The sequence below is a fragment of the Oryx dammah genome, unplaced genomic scaffold, assembly GCF_014754425.2.
Source record: "Oryx dammah isolate SB20612 unplaced genomic scaffold, SCBI_Odam_1.1 HiC_scaffold_23, whole genome shotgun sequence".
Taxonomy (NCBI): domain Eukaryota; kingdom Metazoa; phylum Chordata; class Mammalia; order Artiodactyla; family Bovidae; genus Oryx; species Oryx dammah.
The window spans coordinates 12,315,471-12,338,548 of NW_024070207.1; the positions used below are offsets into that span (position 1 = coordinate 12,315,471).

Sequence of the window (23,078 nt, forward strand, 5' to 3'; positions counted from 1 at the left end):
AGATAGGAATATTATTTGGCCATAAAAAAGAATAAAATTAATGCCATTTGCAGCAGCACAGGTGAACCTAGAGATTATCCTACTAAGCAAAGTAAGTCAGAAAGAGAAAGGCAAATATCATGTGCTATCACTTATATGTGGAATCTAAAATATACAAGTGAATTTATTTACAAAACAGATACAGACTCACAGACATAGAAAACAGTCTTACGGTTACCAATGGGGGAAAGGGGAGCAGGGAGGGACAAATTAGGAGTTGGGAATTAGCAGATACACACTAACATCTATACAACAAGGTCCTACTGTATAACACAGGGAACTATATTCAATATCTTATAGTAAATCATAATGAAAAAGAATATTAAAAAGGATATATGTATATATATGTATAACTGAATCACTTTGCTCTATACTAGAAACTAACACATTGTAAATCAACTATACTTCAATTAAAAAGCAAAATCAGTTCAGTCCCTCAGTCGTGTCTGACTCTTTGCAACCCTGTGAATCACAGCACGCCAGGCCTCCCTGTCCATCACCAACTCCCGGAGTTCACTCAAACTCATGTCCAATCCGGAGAAGGCGATGGCACCCCACTCCAGTCCTCTTGCCTGGAGAATTCCAGGGACGGCGGAGCCTGGTAGGCTGCAGTCCATGGGGTCGCACAGAGTCAGACACGACTGAAGCGACTTAGCAGCAGCAGCAGCAGCAGCATGTCCAATCAAGCAATAATTTGGGCAGCACTGAATGCCAATATTCAGCGAGATTAGAGCGTTTAGAGCCCTGGTATCTTCAGGATATAATGGGAAAAGTTTGGGGGTTATTTCAAGTTTAAGTACTGTGCAGGCATTCAAGGCAGTTTCCCTGGTTTACTTCACCTCTCCTAACTCCTTACCCTTATCTGAAGTATAGGATTAAACAGGTAACCGAATAAGTGTTAAGTTTAAAGGAAATACAATTTAGAGTACCACTTGTCTACATTAATTTTATAAATATTAATTTTCTTTACCCTCCATATCATGTTTCATAGGGGAAACATCTGTTATTAATTCACATAATCCCCATACTCAATTCTCTTGACCCTAGGGGTAGGATTTCATTGCTTTAATCATCACCATCATCATTACCATCAGCATCAGCATCACCAAGAGCAGTTGTCCTATGGGGAATTTTAAATGACCTGTCCTTTGATAACCCTGTATGCGAGACAGCAAAAGAGACACAGATGTATAGAACAGTCTTTTGGACTCCATGGAATAGGGCGAGGGTGGGATGGTTTGGGAGAATGGCATTGAAACTTGTATATTATCATATGTGAAACAGATCGCCAGTCCAGGTTCGATGCATGATACAGGGTGCTCGGGGCTGGTGCACTGGGATGACCCAGAGGGATGGGATGGGGAGGGAAGTGAGAGGGGGGTTCAGGATGGGGAACACGTGTACACCCGTGGTGGATTCATGTCAATGTATGGCAAAACCAATACAAGTTGTATAGTAATAAGCCTCCAAAAAAATAAATAAAGTGAAAAAAAATGACCTGTCCTTAACTCCTGGTGGTCTATCACCTACATAAGCGGTCACTGTGTATATGCAGTGTTTGTCAATTTTCTTTCATTATCAGGAGCCTTTTTTTTGCCTAATCACCTCTAACCCGACTCCCCAGCAGAATGTGAAATTTTTAATACTCCAGATGTAGTTGATCTGTTTGTGTACTGTGGCCGTGGTCCTTTGGAGGTTCACAGACCATTGTGGGTTTTGTTTTGTTTTATGGTCTGCACCACATGGTTTGTGGGATTTTAGTTCCCTGACTAGGGATGAAACCCAGGCCCTCATCAGTAAGAGTGCAAAGTCCTAACCACTGGACTTCCAAGGAATCCCCTCACAAGTCATTGCAATATCTAGGAAATCTGACCCTCAAGAACCCATCTTTGATCCCTTGGGCATGGTGTCATCTGTTGAGAATGCATGGTATATTGTGATTAAGGCAAAAGCTGGAATCCCATTCCTCCTACATCCATCCCACAATCCACATTCAAAAAATGTCATGATCAGATACCAGGCCTCGATGGACCATCCATGGATCCACTCAAAGCATTGATATGGAGCCATGCTCAAGTCCCTACACTTGGAGGGACCTGTAGACCTCCAACCTCATCCCTCTCTGGGAGAAATCTCACTTCCTTCTCTATTACCTGAGATGTCCATTCTCCCAACTAGGTAGCCTGCCAGACTCCTCCATCAAAGGGATTATTCAAGCAAGAATACTGGAGTGGGTTGCCATGGCCTCCTCCAGGGGATCTTCCTGACCCAGGGATCAAACCTGCATCTCCTGTGTCTCTTGCAGTGAAGTTGGATTCATTACTGGCTGAGTCACCGGGGAAGCCCAGTCATTTCCATAAGTTTTCACAAAGGACAGAAGAAACACTGGCTTCAGACAACTTCTGCTTCCTGCTCTGTTAGAAATCTCCCATGTAGCAGGGGGCAGGAGCCCAAGGCCTGGTTTCCTGCTGCAGGGAGGGTAAACACAGGGAGAGCAAAGATTAACCAATTCGGAAGTACATGTCCTGATACCTTTGCTAAAGCTCTGCCGCCAGCAACCAAAGGTGCCCAGGCTGCCAGGTCCCAATCCTGGCTCTGGCAATTTGCATGGGGAGCAACTTCTTTTTTTGGGGGGAGCAACTTCTTGTCCATTTTTCTCTGTGCTCAGGAGCACATGCTTGGGAGTCACACACACCCACAAAGAGATGATAATGACACCTCACTAGTGAGGATGTTGTGATATGAAACCCATTCACTAACATGAAGAAGCTAGATCTGGGCCCCTCTAAACAATCTGCCGCATAAATAGGAGTAGCTCTTTCCTTTGTTGATTAGAGAACTTATGTGGTCCTGACCTGCCCCTTCAGTCAGGGTCCCTTACCCAGACTGCAGGTCAGAATCATCTTGGGGATCTTTTTCTAAACCCTCATATTAATTTCCCTTGTTGGTGGAAATAGGGCTTCATTCAGCTTATTCAGGCATAATGACATGGGCCTTAAGAAATACATATGCCCATTTGGCACCAATAGTGTATGGCATGGAGAAGGCAATGGCACCCCACTCCAGTACTCCTGCCTGGAAAATTCCATGGAGGAGGAGCCTGGTAGGCTGCAGTCCATGGGGTCACTAAGAGTCGAACACGACTGAGCAACTTCACTTTCACTTTTCACTTGCATGCATTGGAGAAGGAAATGGCAACCCACTCCAGTGTTCTTGCCTGGAGAATCCCAGGGACGGGGGAGCCTGATGGGCTGCCGTCTATGGGGTCGCACAGAGTCGGACTCGACTGAAGTGACTTAGCAGCAGCAGCAGTGTATGGCATTGTCCATTTCCCCTTCATTCTACCAGCATCAGTCATTAGCAGCTTTTGTCTTTACTCCCATATAGGATCTCTTCATTTTCCCCAGACAAATCCCAGTGGAAGAGTCACCTCAGAAGGTGTGTCCTTAAACTTACAGATTCACACGCTCCTTCGCTAGGGTTGCCAGATTTAGCAAGTAAACACACAGGATGCCCAGTTGTACTTGAACTTCAGATGAACAAAGAAATATTTCATGCAAAAAATCTACACTAAAAATATTTGTTGTTTATTTCGAATTCAAATTTAAATGGTTTAAGTATAATCCAGTAACCCTACAAATGGAGTGATCAGGAGGAGAACCAAGATGCTCTTGTCAACAGCACCAGCTGAGTCCCCAGCAGAAGCCAGCACCAATGCTCATCCACGTGAATGAGCTTTCTTGGATGTACTAGCCTAGTGGAGCCTCCAGCTGACAACAGCCGCAGATGAGACTCCACATGGAGCAGAAAACCACCCACAGTATCCTGAGAGATTAAAATATGGCTATTGTTTTGGTGGTGTTTGTCAAACAGAAATGGATATCTGAACCATATGGTTTTGGTGATTTCTCTTTTTCTCCAGTCTGTAACCATTGAATAAGACAGGGATTTGCTGATCTTTGAAGGTTTGGTAGGATTTCATAATTTTGGCTATAGCCTGTGTGTGGGTTTATATGTGGGGATAGGTTTTGAACATTTCCTCAATTCCTTTTTGGATGCCCACTATAAATTTTCATGATGTATGATTTTCATCATACTCTTGGAAGTTTAGAAATTCTTTTCAACCCCGTTGCCCAGACAAGTCTTTGCTGTTTGTGAAAGGAAGAAGAGGGTATTGCTACAAACTGCTCCCTGAGATGCATAGAAAGCCATATCCTCAGAAGACGGCATTGTGAGTACACAGTCAGAACAAGCAGTGTTTACCCATTTTGAGAAGAGTTTCCCAAAGACAGTGTCCTGAAACACTTTCTCCTGCTACCAGGATAGACTTGCAAGGAAGCCACTCTTCTCGAGTACACATAGGATGCCTTCACTAGAACACAGAGAGACATGCATTGCAGTCCTGGTCCTTTAGGACTGTTCTGGTATATCAGTGCAGGGTAGATAAGTCTGTGCAGTTCTGGGGTTCATGAATATGAAGCCCACTTGCCTTGTGTGAAATCTAAGGCACATTCGACACTATCAGCTTTATAAGGAACAAAGTTGATGTATTTTTCATATTTCCTAATTGGTTTAGAGTCAAGACGTGAAAGAGTGTATTTTCAGGGCCTCTTAACTCAACCATTTTGGAGCAAAATTGTAGGAATAGTTTGGGAGTCAGTGAGACAGAAAAGAGGAGAAGAGCTGTGGATTTGTTTGTAGATGGAGAAGGCGATGCCACCCCACTCCAGTACTCTTGCTTGGAAAATCTCAGGGATGGAGGAGCCTGGTTGGCTGCAGTCCATGGGGTCACGAAGAGTCGGACACGACTGAGCAACTTCACTTTGACTTTTTACTTTCATGCATTGGAGAAGGAAATGGCAACCCACTCCAGTGTTCTTGCCTGGAGAATCCCAGGGACGGGGGAGCCTGGTGGGCTGCCGTCTATGGGGTCACACAGAGTCGGACACGACCGAAGTGACTTAGCAGCCACTCCTGAGGGCAGAGCAAACATGTACTCTATAAGGGCAGCTTGCTTCAAGAGCTTTGATGGGAGAGGGCCTCCGCTGTGCAACTTGTTTGTTCATACAACCTCACTAATCAGGGAAATGATTCTGTAGGTAGAGGAGTGAATGTATGGAGAGGTCACATGGGTTTGGTCCCGCCTGTTCCTCTATGGTGAAAGAAAATATCAGGAATGGAGGATAAAAATTCCCCTAGAAAAACCAATGTGTGGTTTAAATGACTTAGTTTTCTGCCTAGTAAATGTTCCAGGTTTGCTTGCCTGAAATCGCTTTGAGATTTCCTCATTGACATTTTTCTGTATGTATCTACATCATTCAGTCACATGACCAGAGACAGGTTATTTCTTTGCAGATGGCTAACTGCTTAGCATGGACTGTGATAGTACACGTTCACCCTCAGAGGGAGGGTAACTAATCTCCCAGATCCCTAGGGTATTTCCCTGGGTCTCTCTGTTCTGATAATACGTCCCTGGTGGTGGTTTAGTCACTAAGTCATATCCGACTCTTGCGACCCCATTGTCTGTAGCCTGCCTTTGTCCATGGATTTATCCAAAGGCTCCTTTGTCCATGGATTTCCCATGCTAGAATACTGGAGTAGATTTCCATCTCCAGGGGATCTTCCTGACACAGGAATCGAGACCCTCCACCCCTCCCCTACATTGCAGGGTTACGCTGAAGCCCTGTACTGTCTCTTTAAGAAAGCGAAATAGAAGTCGCTCCGTCTTTTCCGATTCTTTGCGACCCCATGGACTGTAGCCTGCCAGGTTCCTCTGTCCATGGATTTCCCAGGCAAGAATACTGGAGTGGGTTGCTGTTTCCTTCTCCGGAGGATCTTCCCAACCTAGGGATCGAACCCAGGTCTCTCGCATTGCAGGCCGACTCTTTACCGTCTGAGCCACCAGGGAATCCCCTACCGCCTCTTCAGTTCAGTTAAGTCGCTCAGTCTTGTCCGACTGTTTGTGATCCCATGGGCCGCAGCATGCCAGGCCTCCCTGTCCAACACTATCTCCCGGAACTTGCTCAAACTCATGTCCATTGAGTCGGTGATGCCATCCAACCATCTCATTCTCTGTCCTCCCCTTCTCCTCCCGCCTCCAATCTTTCCCAGCATCAGGGTCTTTTCAAATGAGTCAGTTCTTCGCATCAGGTGGCCAAAGAATTGGAGCTTCAGCTTCAGCCTCAGTCCTTCCAATGAATATTCAGGAATGATTTCCTTTAGGATGGACTGGTTGGATCTCCTTGCAGTCCAAGGGACTCTCAAGAGTCTTCTCCAACACCACAGCTCAAAAGCATCAATTCTTCGGCGCTCAGTTTTTTTTATAGTCCAACTCTCACATACATACATGACTACTGAAAAAACCGTAACTAGACGGACAACCGCAACAGTCTCTTTAAAGCAAACGCAATTTCTAACCACAGGCACATATTTTGTCCCTCCAAACTGGACAGATTTTTGCTAGTTGCCGGGGTCCCAGTCTAGTGACTCTAATGAGTATGTTTTCTCGGTTGCAGCCTGAAGAGCTGAGGTGTTTTACTTTAAGCTAAAGACAAGAGGGTGCAGGGGCGTAGGAGGGTATTGGTATTTAAGGTGGTGGAGGATCTCCCTGCCCCTGGCGGTTACCATAGAAACGTGACGTCAGCAAGGCGACCTTGACGACTTTTTAATGGAGACAGAAGCGCCTGGCGAGGAGAGCAGGTTCGCCTTCAGTTGTTTGGAACTGAGTTGGGAGAGTGAGTTTCTGTGGTGGGCGCTGGACCGCCCTGGGGTATGGGGAAACAAAGGGATTCACACTCAAGTGGCCACTTTCCCACTTTGGGTCTCGCGGCCCCGCTGTCTCGTAGGTAAAGCACTGGGGTCCCGCCCGGCCCCAGTGAGTGCGGTGTCCTGCGCCAGGGGTGTCCTGGAGCCACTTTCCTCCTAAATGCAGGAGCGCGGGAGGTGAGACAGGTAGCAACTCTCTCTGAGCCTCAGCTTTCCGCTCTGTAACATGGGGATAAGAATGTTTTCCCCACAGGATCGCTGAGAGCGTTCAGTGATAACACATGAGTTATCCGATGGCCCTCTGGTTATTGTGGGATCATGGACGTCTTTATGAATTCTGGCCACTTTTTATTCCGTTTTCACTTTGTTGTCAAGGGATAGATGAGAAAAGGAGAAGAAAAAGTCCGTGGTGGGAAACTCGTTGTAACATCTGGTTGTTACGATCACTACCCGATGGTTTCAGTGCCATTGTCATAACCTAGCACGGTGCCTAGCACGTGCCCAGCATGGTGAGGGGCACACAGTTACACCAGTAAACCATGGTGACTGCTGGATGTGTCTCTCCCTGTGCAGCCCTCATGCTGAGCACCTTGCTCATATTAGGTGTCTGAAGGAGACAGCTTCTGAAGATCAGTTTCCTGGTGGCTGATGAAACTTCTACTGCAGGTTAAAGGCCAGCGGTCCTCCAGAGACCCCAGCATTTCACATCTTCAGTTGGTTATGACGCCTGACTCAAATGAGTTCATCCCTATGAAAAGTATGTTGTGGGATATCTCTGTAAGTTTCACAAACTAGCCTAAAAGTAGCTACTTTGATCTCATGAGAAAGAGTTGGAAAGTGGGAATACATTCCATCAGCTGCTACATGCTTTTCAGTCACCCTTGAGGCCCATCTGAGAGAATCCTTTTTTTCTTTTTTGTGCTTTAAAGCAATTGTTTGTCCAACCGGGAAGGCAGTTGGTCTTTAGCATTCATTTGTAGTAAATAGAGTTAAATAAATAAATATACATTATAAATAACAATAATCAGTGATTCCCTGTGTCTCTCATATCGGTATGCAAATATGCAGTAGTTAGGACTTTCTAACAATTTGACATTGAAATGTAGATTGTTCTCTGCTGCAAATAAGTTTTTTTCCTTTTTATAATGAAATGTTTTTTAAAAAAACAGACAATTTCCAAGTGCTAGTTTAAAATGTCAGCCATAGAATTTATTATTTAGAAACAAGCACTTTTACTTTAGAGTTTGTCCTAACACAATAATACTCAGCCACATTCCCTGAAATAACCAATTCCTGTTAAATATCATTATGATTTCCCTGGGATGTAATATTTTTATTTCTGTACTTCAGAAAGAAATGAACATTTAGTTTACCCTAATATTTGGGTATATTTTATTGCACATGATTATTTTGGTTATATGGAGCATGACCAATTTGATAAGATATAATGTGGATCTGTTAATACTACAAGAGCCTAATTGTAAGAATTTTTCACCTGATTTATTTAATTGCATCAGAATTATGAATATATAATATATTTCAAATATTTTATTGAGGTATGGTCAACATGCAATATACTGTGCATATTTAAAGTATATGGTCTAAGTTTTGATATATCTATGTACCTGTGAATCTAATACTACAGTCAAGATAATAAACATATCTATCATCTCAAAAAGCTTCCTTGTGCTCTTAGGTAACTGGCCCACCAAGCTCTCCTCTGCCTCTCTCCCTACTTCAACCTATCTCATTCATAGGCTTCCACTGACTTTTGTCACTATAGATTAGCTTTCCTTTCCTATAATGTGGAACTATCCCATTATTTGGATATATAACAATTTGTTCTGTCCATTCACCTGTTAGTGGATATTTAGGTTGTTTCCAATTTGGGGCTCTTGGAAATAAACCTTCTATGAACATTTGTATATAATTCTTTCCCAGGACATATATTTTCTCTTTCTATGTAAAAACTTATAAGAACAATGGCTGGGTCATATGGTAGTTGTAAAATTAAATATGTAAGAAACTGCTAAACTTTTTTCCTGAGTAGTCAGAGCATTTTTCATTGCCACCAGCAGTGTATGAGATATGAGAGTTCCATCCTCCACAACCTTGCCAGTATTTGGTATGGTCATTTTTAATTTTGGATTGGACTTTCACAGAAGGGTGGAGTGATTTCTCATAGTTTACATTTATATTTTCCTAATGACTAATGATGATGAGCATCTTTTCACGTGCTTGTTTGACAGGTGTAATCTTAGGTGAAGTATCTGTTCAAATATTTTGTCCACTTATTTATTGAAGTGTCTGTTTTTTACTGACTTCTGTGAGATTTTTAATTATGAATAACAGATCTGTGAATTACAAATATTTTCTCTCATTCACTCAAAGGCTTGTCTTTTTATTCTCTCAACAGTGTTCTTAGAAGAACATAAGTTTTAATTTTGTGGAAATTCAGTGCATTGATTTGTTCATTTATGGTTTTGAACTTGCTTTTGATGTCATATATAAGAAATCTTTACAAAACCTAAGGTCACAAGAATTTTCTACTGTAATTTTTCTAGAGTTTTAAAATAGTTTTAGCTTTAATGTTTACATCAGTCATTCTTTTTGAGTTAACTTTTGTATGTAGTGCATTATATGGATCAAAGTTCACACTCAAATGCCCAGTCATGTCCATCTCTTTGTGACCCCAGTGGACCATAGCCTGCCAGGCTCCTCTGTTCATGGGATTTCCCAGGCAAGAATACGGAGTGGGGTGCCAATTTCTCTCTCAGGGAATCTTCCCTACACAGGGATCTATCCCGCGTCTCTTGCATCTCCTGCATTGGCAGGTGGATTCTTCACCACTACTGCCACCTGGGAAGCCCCGTCGATCACAGTTTATGGTGCATATGGCTATCTACTTGTCCCAGTACCATTTGTTGAAAAGACTCCTTTTTCTGCTGAATTGCCTTTGTAGCTTTGTTGAAAATCAGTTGCCCATATATATGTGGGTCTATTTCTAGAATTTTAATTTTATTCCTTTGATATACATTCCTACCTTCATCCCAATACCACATTGCCTTGATGACTCTAGATTTATAAGTTTTGAAATAAGATAGTGCTTATACTCCAGCCTTTTGTTTTCAAAGTTGCTTTTTGTAGACTAAGCCCTTTGCATTTCAATTACTTTTTAGAATAATCTTGTCAATTTCTTTTTTAAAAAAATGAACACTTTGATTTTTATTGGGGTTGCAAGGAATCTATAGATCAGTTTCAGAAGAATAGACATCTTCACAATACTGAGTCCTCTGACCCAGGAGGATGATATATCCCTTGATTTATTTAGGTCCGCTTTAATTTTCTCAGCAATGTTTTATAGTGTTCAGAGTTTAGGCCTTGCACATTTGTGGACACAGATGTACAATATAGGTTATCTTTATGTAGATAATACTTTTTGATGATATTGTCATGGGAATATATTTTATTATAATTTCCAGGTATTATATTTTCACTGAATGTGTCAGTAGCTGACTATTGCTGGGACATCTTTTTGGTTGAAAGCACAAGTTACACTAGGATGGAAAAGATACTTGAGTTTTAATACCTGTATTAGTCAGAGTTCTCAAAGATAACCAATAGGATGTATATATAGAGAGATTTATTTTAAGGAGACATTAGTTTGTGGAGTCTGATGGGGGAAACTCAGGAAAGAGTTTTAGTTGAAGTCTGGAGGTAGTCTGCTGGTAAGTCAGGAGGAGCTGATGTTGTAGATGGAGTCCAAAGGAGGGAATTCCCTTGCAGTCCAGGGTTAGGACTCTGCACTTTCACTGCTGAGGGCCTACGTTCAATCCCTGGTCAGGGAACTAAAATCTCATGAGTCACGTGGCAGCATGGCCAAAAAGAAGAAGAAAAAAATCCAAAGGAACTTAATTGTGAACCCATGTGGGAAAGCAGTCTGTGGTTGCAGGTGGGAAGGGAGGACCAGTGTATTTTTTGAGTAATTACATTAACAGAGACACACCAGCTATGAGAGACCTCTGTATGAAGTGAAGTCACTCAGTCGTGTCCGACTCTTTGCGACCCTGTGGACTGTAGCTCACCAGGCTCCTCTGTCCATGGGATTCTCCAGACAAGAATACTGGAGTGGGTTGCCATTTCCTTCTCCAGGGGATCTTCCCAACCCAGGGATCGAACCCGGGTCTCCTGCATTGCAGGCAGATGCTTTATCCTCTGAGCCACCAGGGAATAGTACACTAATGTCAGATGTATAGGTCAGGATTTTTCCAAGGGTGGTCCACAGACAACTTCATCAAAACTGTTCAGGGGTGCCTGTTGAAACAGCCAATTTCTGGGCTCACCTTGGGTCTGCTGTATCTAAAACAGGGAGGTGGATTGGGAGGGTGTGTATGTGTTGAATAATTTCTCCTGTTGGTTGTGATATCATCCAAGTTGGCAAAGCACTGCTGTGGCTTTGCAAGAAGGTGGTTTTACAGTTTTTAATCCTTTAATGTATAATTTTGGTGTCAACTTCTCCCTCCTACAACTCAAATTTAAATATCTGCATTTGATCCTGGTAGGTAGAAAAGTCCGACAAAGGTCCATGTATTCCGATAGTCATGTATGGATGTGAGATGGCTGAGTGCTGAAGAATTGATGCTTTCGAACTGTGGTGCTGGATAAGACTCTTGAGAGTCCCTTGGACAGCAAAGAGATCAAACCAGTCAATCCTAAAGGAAAGTAACCCTGAATATTTATTGGAAAGACTGATGCTGAAGTTGAAGCTCCAATACTCTGGCCACCTGGTGCAAAGAGCTGATTCATTGAAAAAGACCCTGATGCTGGGAAAGACTGAGGTCAGGAGGAGAAAGAGGCGGCAGAGGATGAAAATGGTTGGATGGCATCGTCGACTCAATGGACATGAGTTTGAGCAAACTCTGGAGATGGTGAAGGACAAGGAAGCCTGGTGTGCTGCAGTCCGTGGGGTCGCAAAGAGTCAGACATGACGGAGCGACTGAACAACAACAACAAAGGTAAAAAAGGGAACAATTCTTTCTTTTCAGTAATACTTATTCAGCATTTTGTATGGGAGGGACTGCAGTTGTTTCCCAAGGCTGCCATGACAAAGTACCACAAGCTGGGTGGCTTAAACAATAGAAATATATCGTCTCACAGTTCTGGAGGCGAGAAGCCTGAAATCAATGTGTTAAAAGGGCCATGCACCCTCAGAAACCAGTTGGGGAATCTGTCTAAGCTTCTTCCTAGCTTCTGATGGCAATCTTTGCATTTCTTGGCTTGGCGCTGTATAACTCCAACCTCTGCTTGCATCATCATATGGTGTTATCCCTGTTCTTCTGTCTTCATGGGGCTGTCTTATAAGGACACTACTCACATTGTTTTAGGGACCACCCTACTCCAGTATGACCTCATCTTAACTAACTACATCTGCAGCAGCCATAGTTCCAGGTAAGGTTATGTTCACGGGCACTGGGAATTAAGACTTCAACATATCTTTTTGGGTTGACATTTCAACTCATCACATTCACTGAAACTAGTTTCTGGGGATGCGACACAGTGAATAAGAAAGGGCAGTATCCCTAGAGCTTTTACTCTAGTTTGAGAAACTGGCAATAAGCAAGGAAACAAATCAATAAGCTAGACTAATTTGTATGGGAATAAATGCTTGCAACAAAATAAAATCCATTAGTAGAAAATTACAAAGACAGGGATCGTTGTAGACACAGTTGTCAGTGAAGCTCTTTCTTAGGATGTGATATTCGAGTTGAGTCCAAATGACAAGCTTGATTACAGACAAATGGAAACTTTTTGTAAAAATATCAAAACTTGCATGTCCTTATGAAAATTGTACCATTTACTGAGCTGATATTGTGTGCCTCATGCCATTCTAAGTATTTGCATGTATTAATTAATTCTCAAAGCAACAACCCATGAGGTAAAGACAGTTCTTCTTAAAGGAGAAAACTGAGGCCCAGAGAGGTTCTTTCATTCTCCTGTAGTACAGAGAGAGCCAGCTATCCCAAGGTTTTTGCAGTTGAATTTTTAAAATTATGTAATTCCTCACCATTTATCCTTGTAGAAACCAAAACACAAGGCAATATTTTTTACTTTGAACTTCTTTCTTCTATGATCAGTTCTGTATAATTGCTGTTTTGCAGATGAGGCACTTGAGTGACTATGAGGTGAAGTAAAAAAGTGTTCAAATTCATACCATTTTATAAGTGGTAGAATGATGGCTTGGACGTGGTCTGTCTCTGGAGCCCACACTCCTCGCCATTATACTTAGGAAGAAGAAAGAGACATTTGTTGAACTATGTCAACCCCTGTTAGTTGTTGTTAGGTGAAAACTATATTTTGGTAGGCATTTTTGCATATACAGAGTGTATTTATTTAACAAAAATCTGAAGATAATGATTGTAAAAATTAGAAGATAATATTCATCACAGTTTCTATGCATTAGACAATGTGGTATTTTCCATCTTTCTCCTTTTGTTGTTCTTACAGATACGTGGTAGCAGCTCATGGTGGTTTTAAGCTTAATTTCTCTGAAATCTTGATCTCTTTTCAGCCAAATGTCCTTTTTAAAATCTCTATTTATTTACTTATCAAGCTGGATCTTTTTCCTGTGGAGTCTGCATTCTGGATTACACTTATTATGTCTCTATTGTGCTGTTGGTTCTATTCTTCTGGCTCATCCTATTTCCTTTAAATTGGTGATTACTATACATATAGAGGCTTGCTCAGATTCAGATTTGTGGAAAGAGTACCTGAGATGTGGTGGTATACTTATAGCCCTATATCAGGAGCCTCTTCCTTTCTGTCTTTCCTCCTCTGTCCTTGAGACTGATCACTGGGTCCAGGTGTTGTCTGATCCATCTATTATGACATTTCCCACCTGCCTTTTAACTCATGTTTTCTTAGCCTCTTAAGAAGACCTCGATCTATATTTCTTTAATGGTTGCAAATGGTAATATTTTAATTCTATAATTTCTTTTCCATTTATTAACTGGAATTCTTCTATAAGACAAACTTCCTCTCATCAACTATGAGGTTACACTGATGTCTGGTTGACACAGAAGAGAGGAATTAATGCTTAATTCTTTTGCAGTATTTCTACTTTCCCATATGGTGAGTTTTTTCTGTGGGATCCTCCAAAGGTGAAAATGGAGTTGTTGTTTTTTTTTCCTTTTAGAGTGTCATCATATGCTCTAGATGTTTATCATCATATGCTCTAGATGTTTATATACTTGATGTTTAATCCATTGCAGGTATTAACATTTTTGGTGTTCAAATTGTTCTATTTTTGGACTGTGAGAGCCTTTTGGTTGGCTTCTGAGTCTTTAGGGTGACTGTTGTCTCCTTGACATGTGTTCTAGTATGAGAGTTTGGTTCAGACTCATCTGCTACAATCCCCACTTAGTCCCGGAATCAGCCTTTTCTCCAAAGAATGCCAGTTCCTTTTAGTGTGAAATGTTTCTAATTCAATCTGAGCAAGTAGAGTTGCTCTTTACTACTGTGTTGGTCATTGTTTCTTGTCCTTTTTAGTACCTGGAGTCAGTAATTATGTATTGTATTTTTAATGAGAATATATATCATCTTCCATCCTGAGCTGCTGCTCTGTCATCTTATAGGTAATCACTTTTATGAATTTGAGTTTTAACTTTCAATTTTAAAAAATATAGTCAATTACAATACATATATTTATTTCTCCCCACATTGCAAGGTGGGTTCTTAACCACTGGACCACCAGAGAAGTCCATAACTCACAGTTAATAAAGAAATGTGATGTAGATTCAGGAGTAAGCAGGAAATGAAAACTACCGATATGTCCTTTCTTTCTCTTTATACACGTGTGATGGAGAAGGAAATGGCAGTCCGCTCCAGTTTTCTTGCCTGGAGCATTCCATGGACAAAGGAGCCAGCAGACTATAGTCCACGGGGTTGCAAAGAGTCAGACATGACTAAGCAACTATCACTCACACACTCACATACACACTACGAATTCTTTAAAGGGCACTGGGATCATACAATAGTTAATTTTTATAATCTTCTTTAAAGGAAACTTTGTTTCTATTTCTAAAAATTGTCTCTTCATTGGAAAAAATAACCCATGGAAAACAAGGAGAGATGCCTCTAAGTAGATGTGTGGGACTATATAGTGAGTCATCTAGGAAATGGCAAATTGACACCTGCCTCACAGATCTGTTGTGAGGAATAATGAACAAACCAATAGAAGATACCAGTTTTTCAATATTGTAAAAGTTCAACAAATATATGTATCATTTCTCCTGTGTTCTCCCCCAAGAAAAGAGATGACTTGAATAAGATGAGCTCATAGAGATCATTTGGATTTGAAGGAGCAGAAAGGAAATGTATATGTTATGAATGTTATGCCATGTATCTTCTCTTTCAAAGCTTCTATAGCTTCTGAAATGGACACACCCATTTTCTCAGTTTCTGTGCTGTAGGAGGCACTAAGGGAATCAGCAGATACTATTTTTAGTCACTTTTTATCCGTCATGTTCAAAGTCTTAAGAGTTGCCAGGTCTCACCTAGCTCTAAACAGTGTCTCAGTACCTTCTGAATATGAAACTTCTTCTCTTTGCCCAGGCCTAGTTTTCTATCCTTCATTCACACTGTTGCTCAGCTAGACTTGTACATCCAGAACCTAGGTAAAAGGTGACATGATTAGAGGTAGTCCCTGGTGGCTCAGAGGTTAAAGCGTCTGCCTGCAATGCAGGAGACCCGGGTTTGATCTCTGGATCGGAAAGATCCCCTGGAGAAGGAAATGGTAACCCACTCCAGTATTCTTGCCTGGAGAATCCCATGGACGGAGGAGCCTGGTAGGCTATAGTCCACGGGGTCGAAAGAGTCGGACACGACTGAGCAACTTCGCCTCACCTCACCTCCTGTGTTCAGACTAACATTCAGATCCCTCAGTTGGCTTGAGCATGTATCCCATTTTGAATTTTTTTTGAAATGCTGGGCTTTTGTATATTTTCCTTTTCTTTTATTATTTTTAGTTGCATAAGGAAGGTACATTTTTCTTTTCCTTTCCTTTTCTTCTCTTTTCCTTTTTTCTAGCGATGAGGTTGCGATTTTATTTTTAATATTTATGTATTTATTTATTTGGCTGTGTTGGGTCTCAGATGTGGCATGTGGGATCTTTATTATGACATGTGGGCTCTTCATTGCGGCTTCTCTCTAGTTGTGGCATGCAGGCTTAGTTGCCCCCACGGCATGTGGGATCTTAGTTTCCTGACCACGGATTAGACCCATGTCCTCTGCATTAGAAGGTGGATTCTTAACCACTGGGTCATCAGGGACATCCCAGGAAGGTACTTTAAAGTGTATTTCATTCTCACATGTTGATTGTGCCTGGGGACTTTGATTGAAACTGTGACTAAACTTTCCCCCTGAATCCTGCTGTTTAAGCATTCTCCCCTCGGTTTGCTGTGGGCCTGGGCAATATCATGCAGACCCTCACTTTTTCCTTTCCCTTGGAGCTCACTCCTTGGCTAACTGGTAGTTAAAACCATGGCTTGCTCTTAGCTCAAGGGGCTTTAACTGTGAGAGTACAGAAGGAAGCATCTTGTGAAGCTGCTTTCATCTCAAAACCTTTACTAAAATCCTGGGAAGTGTAGATGTCATTGGACTGCTGAATGTAAGCTTTATTTGAGAGACATGATTGCCATTCCTTTAGTCATTTCTAATTCTCTTGACATTGCCCAACTGGGAATGTCATGTGGTAGATTCAAAAATTAGTTCTGAGACCACCTGTTACCTAATTCCTATGGCTTAGGGATTCCCCATTTTGACACTGACCCACTTTCCTATGGGAAGGGCTAGGGATATTTATTCTTACTATATTTTGCACTTCCAAAACCAAGCACTTGTGTTGTAGATAAAACTGGGTAGACAACTCACGAAGGGAAAGAAAGTGATGAAAATTCTTAAAGATCTATTTCTTATGGATAAGAACTGTCTATATTTTTTTTTTCAGAAATTGTACTATGCCAGTATAATTATGCATTTTTAAGAATAGCAATGATGTAAAATTCTTCTTACGGTTTTATAAGCTACTTTTTAATGATAAACACCATATGTCAATTCAAGCCAATCAGTATAAGCTCACAGAATAATAAAAATGATCCTGTAATTTCTAATGATCCATTTCAGTAAGATGATAAGAATCATTCATATTTATTCCTGACCTCTTCACTACCTAACGCTGTTGTGCATGTTCAACCTACACTTAGTCTTTTCCTCCTCACCACAGCCTAGGAGGAGGAGATACTGTTGCCTGACTTTATGCTTTCTCTTTTTTTTTGGCTGCACCATGGGGCATGCGGATCCTTAGTTCCCAGACCAGGGATGAAACCTGCAAAATATGGAGTCTTAACCACTGGACCACTAGGGAAGCCCGTGTTGCTGGACTTCAACCATCAGGGGAGTGAGGCAGTGAGGGCAGGGCTAGCCAGTCACAAGACTAAGATGTCCCAGATTCTGTGTGGTCTCTGAGCCACACATGTAACCAGTATACACTACTGCTTCTCACCTGATAAGACCCTCAGCCTCACTGTTCATCAGGGCACAGCAAAACTATTCAAACTGAGGTATAACACCTTTTCCCCAGCTAAATATGTAGGAATTTAAAATATTGATAGTAAGTAGTATGGTTTGGAATTTGGGGAATTGTGTCCTGTTATCCTGTGGAATGGGCTCCCCACCATCTTATTCGCCCTTCCTGTGCCTCAGGGATGGTCCTGTTCTAAATTTATGGCTCTCTTGTAAGCAGAGCAGAGATTGCTTGTGTTTCTCAGTGATTTTTATTATTTTCTGTATTTACAAGAGTAACACAGGTTTATAGGTTAAAAAATGGAACATATAAATGGAAATAATGGAGAAGGAAATGGCAACCCACTCCAGTGTTCTTGGCTGGAGAATCCCAGGGATGGAGGAGCCTGGTGGGCTGCCATCTATGGGGTTGCACAGAGTCAGACACAACTGGAGTGACTTAGCAGCAGCAGCAAATGGAAATAAAATAAAAATACCCTAAATATAGCACTCAAAGATAATCCTTGCTAATGTTTTCATCTGGGTTATATGGTCCTCAAAGGTTTCAAATATGTGTATTCATGCATGTACAGATGCATTCATATGTTCTGTACAAAAGGTAAGACCTCATTTTAGATTTTTAATCTGCTTATATCACTGTAGTGGGTTGAATTATATTCCCCAACAAGATATGTCCAAGCCTTAATCCATATCTGTGAATGCAACCATATTTAGACGTATGGTCTGAGCGTATGCAATTGAGATGAGTTCATACTGAATTTAGGGTGGCCCCTAAAACCAATGACTGGTGTCCTTATGAGAAAAAGGACAGGGTGATTTCACACACACAAGGAAGAAGGCCATGTAAAGAAAGATGGAGGCGAAAAGGAGTCTGCTGCTCTAGTACAGCCCTGTCAACACCCTACTTTTGGACTCTGGTCTCCAGAAGTGAGAGAGGAAAAAAGTTCTGTTGTTTTAAGCCATGAATTTCATGTTTGTTTTTTTTTATTGCCAGTTCAGAAAAGTATAAAAGTTAATGTGCAGGAGCCATGTCATCTCAGGTTTAACCATTGACTTTCCCCATATTTTCCTCTTATTTCCACTTCAGAGTTAATGAGTAAGTGCTAATGGAATAGTATGGGTTTCAAGCTCAATATGTATTTACGATTAGTGTATGAATGAGTGATACAAAGAAATAGGAAACTAACACACTCAGTAAAAACATCCCTCAAATGTCACTGAATATGAATAAAAATCAGTGTAAACCCTATTTTTCACAAATTCCAGGATAGTAGTATCAATAAAGATAAGAGAAAACAAGATACAAAATTGGCTAAAATTGTATTTCTGCCAAGTCCTTTTTATATATCATATGCCAAGTCCTATTCATGTATCAGTTCTTCAGCACTCACAGCACCTCTATGAGGTAGATACAATTGTTTATACTCATTTTATTTTATTTTATTTGTTATACTCATTTTATAGATTAAAAAACTGTGGGACAGAAAAATAAGGATTTGGCCCAGGACTGCACAGTTAGGCAGCAGGTCAGCTTGGGTATGAACCCAGCACGTCCTGCTCCAGAGCCTGGGAAAACTGTTGAAGATTTGATATTAAGCAATAGGAGCAATGTGTACAAACATGCATATTTTATATGGTTATTAAAATAATTTTCAGCATGTTAAGATATTTATACAAAATATCTGAAGCTAGAGACAAAAAGGAGACTTGTGACCTTGGTGAGAGCATATTCATTGCAATTATGGGGACAGAAACTACAGTGTGGTAAGGTAAGGGGTCGGTAGGAAGAGAAACATATTAAAAACCGAATGCAGAAATGCTTTCTGGAGCTTTGATGTTGAAGGGTGGGGGAGAAAGGAGAAAAGAGAGAGAAAGAAGGCCTGTGATTGTATGGGGATGAGAGGTAAAAACAGATTAAAAAATATATTTTTTCACTTCTTAAAAGTATAAAGTTAATTTGCTGGGGCCATGTCACCTCAGAGTAACCACTGACTTTCCTCATATTTTCCTCTTATTTCCTCTTTAGAGTTAATATTTTGTTCAGTTCATATCAGTCACTTAGTCCTGTCTGACTCTTTGCGACCCCATTGGCTACACAGCACGCTAGGCTTCCATGTCCATCACCATCTCCCGGAACATGCTCAAACTCATGTCCATCGAGTCAGTAATGCCATCCAACCATCTCATCCTCTGTTGTCCCCTTCTCCTCCTGCCTTCAATCTTTCCCAGCAACAGGTCTTTTCAAATGAGTCACTTCTTTGCATCAGGTGGCCAAGGTATTGGAGCTTCAGCATCAGTCCTTCCAATGAATATTCAGGACTGATTTCCTTTAGGATTGACTGGTTGGATCTCCTTGCAGTCCAAGGGACTCTCAAGAATCTTCTCTAACACTACAGTTCAAAATTATCAATTCTTTGGTGCTCAGCTTTCTCTATAGTCCAACTCTCATATCCATACAAGACTACTGGGAAAACCATAGCTTTGACTACATGGACATTTGTCGGCAAAGTAATGTCTCTGTCTAGTTTTGTCATAGATTTTCTTCCAAGGAGCAAGTGTCTTTTGATTTCATGGCTGCAGTTACCATCTGCAGTGATTTTGGAGCCCAAGGAAATAGTCTGTCACTGTTTCCATTGTTTACCCATCTATTTGCAATGAAGTGGTGGGACCAGATGCCATGATCTTCATTTTTTGAGTGTTAAGCCAGCTTTTTCACTCTCTTCTTTCACTTTCATCAAGAGGCTCTTCAGTTCCTTTTCACTTTCTGCCATAAGGGTGGTGTCATCTGAATCTCTGAGGTTATTGATATTTTTCCCGGCAATCTTGATTCCAGCTTGTGCTTCATTTGGCCTGGCATTTCACATAATTTGTACTCTGCATATAAATTAAATAAGCAGGGTGACAATATACAACCTTGACGTTCTCCTTTCCTGATTTGGAACCAGTCTGTTGTTCCATGTCCAGTTCTAACTGGTGCTTCTTGACCTGCATACAGATTTCTCAGGAGGCAGGTAAGGTGATCTGGCATTCCCATCTCTCTAAGAATTTTCCACAGTTTGTTGTGATCCACACAGTCAAAGGCTTTGATGTAGTGAATAAAGCAGAAGTTGATGTTTTTCTGGAACTCTCTTGCTTTTTCTATGATCCAGCGGATGTTAGCAATCTGATCTCTGGGTCCTCTGCGTTTTCTAATTCCAGCTTGAACATCTGGAAATGCACAGTTCATGTACTGTTGAAGCCTGGCTTGGAGAATTTTGAGCATTATTTGCTAGTATGTGAGATGAGTGCAATTGTGCAGTAGTTTGAACATTCTTTGGCATTGCCTTTCTTTGGGATTGCAATGAAAACTGACCCTTTCCAGTTCTGTAACCACTGCTATGTTTTCCCAATTTGTTGGCATATTGAGTGTGACCCTTTAACAGCATCATCTTTTAGCATATGAAATAGTTCAACTGGAATTCCATCACCTCCACTAGCTTTGTTTGTAGTGATGCTTCCTAAGGCCCACTTGACTTCACATTCCAGGATGTCTGGCTCTAGGTGAGTGATTACACCATCGTGATTATCTGTGTTATGAAGATCTTTTTTGTATAGTTCTTCTGTATATTCTTGCCACCTCTTCTTAATATCTTCTACTTCTGTTAGGTCCATACTATTTCTGTCTTTTATTGAGCCCGTCTTTGCATGAAATGTTCCCTTGGTATCTCTAATTTTCTTGCAGAGATCTCTAGTCTTTCCCTTTCTATTGTTTCCCTCTGTTTCTTTGCATTGATTACTGAGGAAGGCTTTCTTATCTCTGCTTGGTATTCTTTGGAACTCTGGATTCAAATGGATATATCTTGCCTTTTCTCCTTTGCTTTTCATTTCTCTTCTTTTCTCAGCTATTCGTAAGGCCTCCTCAGACAATGATTTTGCCTTTTTGCATTTCTTATCCTTGGGGATGGTCTTGATCACTGCCTCCTGTACAGTGTCACTAACCTCCATCCATAGTTTTTTAGGTACTCTACCAGATCTAATCCCTTTAATCTGTTTTTCACTTCCACTGCTTTATTGACTATGCCAAAGCCTTTGTGTGGATCACAACAAACTGTGGAAAATTCTTAAAGAGATGAGAATACCAGACCACCTGACCTGCCTCCTGAGAAATCTGTATGGAGGTCAAGAAGCACCAGTTAGAACTGGACATGGAAGAACAGACTGGTTTCAAATCGGGAAAGGAGTACGTCAAGGCTGTATATTGTCACCCTGCTTATACTTATGTGCAGAGTACATCATGAGAAATGCTGGGCTGGATGAAGCACAAGCTGGAATCAAGATTGCCAGGAGTTATATCAATAACCTCAGATATGCAGATGACACTACACTTATGTCAGAAAGCCAAGAACTAAAGAACCTTTTGATGAAAGAGAGTGAAAAAGTTGGTTTAAAACTCAACATTCAGAAAACTAAGATCATGGCATATGGTCCCATCACTTCATGGCAAATAGATTGGGAAACAGTGCCAGATTTAATTTTGGGGGACTCCAAAGTCACTGCAGATGGTGACTGCAGCCATGAAATTAAAAGATGTTTGCTTCTTGGAAGAAAAGTTATGAACAACCTAGACAGCATATTAAAAAGCAGAGATATTACTTTGTCGACAAAGGTCCATCTAGTCAAAGCTATGGGTTTTCCAGTAGTCATGTATGCATGTGAGAGTTGGACTATAAAGAAAGCTGAGCGCTGAAGAATTGATGCTTTTGAACTGTGGTGTTGAAGAAGACTCTTGAGAGTCCCTTGGACAGCAAAGAGATCCAACCAGTCAATCCTAAAGGAAATCATTCCTGAATATTCATTGGAAGGACTGAACCTGAAGCTGAAACTCCAATACTTTAGCCACCTCATGTGAGGAGCTGACTCATTTGAAAAGCCCCTAATGCTGGGAAAGATTGAAGGCAGGAGGAGAAGGGGACAACAGAGGATGAGATGGTTGGATGGCATCATTGACTCAATAGACATGAGTGTGAGTAAACTCTGGGAGTTTTTGATGGACAGGGAGGCCTGGTGTACTGCAGTCCATGGAGTTGAAGAGAGTCCGACATGACTGACCAACTGAACTGACTGAACTGTATAATTGTAAGGGATTTTATTTAGTCCATACCTGAATGGTCTAGTGGTTTTCTCTATTTCAATTTAAGTCTGAATTTAGAAAGGTGTTAGAAAGTGTGTTAGAAAGTGTTCTAATTTAGAACCTTTTGAAATGTTGTCATATAGTGTTCTAATTTCAATCTTTTACACGTGGTTGACCAGTTTTCCCAGCACCACTTGTTAAAGAGATTGTCTTTTCCATTGTATATTTGCACCTCATTTGTCAAATATTAGGTGTCCATAGGTGCATGGATTTATCTCTGAGCTTTCTATAGTGTTCCATTGATCTATATTTCTGTCTTTGTGCCAGTACCATACTCTCTTGATGACTGTTGCTTTGTAGTATAGTCTGAAGTCAGGAAGGTTGATTACTCTAGTTCGATTTTTCTTTCTCAAGAATCCTTTGGCTATTCAAGTTTTGTTATGTTTCCATACTAATTGTGAAATTATTTGTTCTAGTTCTGTGAAGAATACCATTGGTAGCTTGATAGGGATTGCATTCAATCTGTAGATTGCTTGAGTAATATACTCATTTTAACTTTATTGATTTTTTTCAATCCATGAATATG

General features: G+C 41.1%; 1 protein-coding gene across 1 annotated transcript in view; it reads left to right on the forward strand.

Moving 5' to 3' along the window:
* Positions 1–6,686: 6,686 nt before the first annotated feature.
* BEX4 (brain expressed X-linked 4) overlaps positions 6,687–23,078 on the forward strand; it is a 77,965-nt gene continuing 61,573 nt past the window's right edge. The window contains exons 1-2 of the mRNA XM_040265007.1: positions 6,687–6,773; positions 7,378–7,561. The gene's annotated coding sequence lies outside the window, so the exon portion shown is untranslated. The remainder of the gene's footprint in view (positions 6,774–7,377; positions 7,562–23,078) is intronic.